The sequence below is a fragment of the Calidris pugnax genome, unplaced genomic scaffold, assembly GCF_001431845.1.
Source record: "Calidris pugnax isolate Ruff unplaced genomic scaffold, ASM143184v1 scaffold219, whole genome shotgun sequence".
Taxonomy (NCBI): Eukaryota; Metazoa; Chordata; class Aves; order Charadriiformes; family Scolopacidae; genus Calidris; species Calidris pugnax.
The window spans coordinates 3,138,604-3,139,327 of record NW_015094507.1 but is presented as its reverse complement, the minus strand read 5'-3'; the positions used below and the strand labels follow the sequence as shown (position 1 = coordinate 3,139,327).

Here is a 724-nt window from a genome sequence, read left to right as displayed (position 1 = left end):
AGGGACCGTGCTTTTTCCTCGAAAGCCGGCGGGCGGGGCCGGGGGACGGAGCCCGGGGGCCGGGGTAGTTCCATCTTCCCCAGCTCTCCTCAGCGCCGCTCCCCGCACCGCAACCCTCCCGGTACCTCCCCGTCCTCCCGCCGCCCCCTCCCCGCCTCGTCCGGTGGGGCCGACTGACCTGACCCAGCCTCGCTCCCGGCTTCCCAGCCCCTCAACGCGGGGGCTGCAGGCGGCGCCGGTGTCTGTCGGTCTGTCCGTCCGTACCTCCGGCCGGGGGCTCGGCGGCCGGTACCCGGTGAAGAAAGGGGGTGGGGGGAGCGGGCGGCCGCCGACCGATTCCCGCTGCCCCCGGCCCAAGCGGGGAGGGGGCGGCCCCGCGTGACCTCACCGCCGCGTCACTCCCCTCGGCTTCGGCCCCGCCTTCCCCGCCCCAGCCAATGAGCGGCGAAGAGGTGGGGCGAGAGACGGGGCCTTTTCCTCGAATGCCCCGCGTCTGGGGGCGGGGCTAAGGAGCAAAGGGGCGGGGCTAAGGAGCAAAGGGGCGGGGCTTTCCTGATGGGGCCGCCGCCCTGAGGGAGGTGAGGCGGCGGGGCTGTGCGGGGTGAGGGGGGAGCCCTGCTCAGGCGGGGTAGGCTCCCACCACCATTTTCCTACCCCTTGAGGTCACCTCGCCTCAGGTAGGGTCCCCAGTGCCCGGCCCAGAAGCGTGAGGCGGGGACAGGTG

General features: G+C 74.2%; 1 protein-coding gene across 3 annotated transcripts in view; it reads right to left on the bottom strand.

Moving 5' to 3' along the window:
* Positions 1–399, bottom strand: part of GPCPD1 (glycerophosphocholine phosphodiesterase 1) — a 48,487-nt gene extending 48,088 nt beyond the window's left edge. For 2 of the 3 annotated variants that reach the window (XM_014964549.1, XM_014964548.1), the window contains exon 1: positions 179–398. The gene's annotated coding sequence lies outside the window, so the exon portion shown is untranslated. Of the gene's footprint in view, positions 1–178 lie in introns of all 3 variants that reach the window. The other variant, XM_014964550.1, reaches the window with a different exon arrangement.
* Between the last annotated feature and the right edge of the window lie 325 nt (positions 400–724).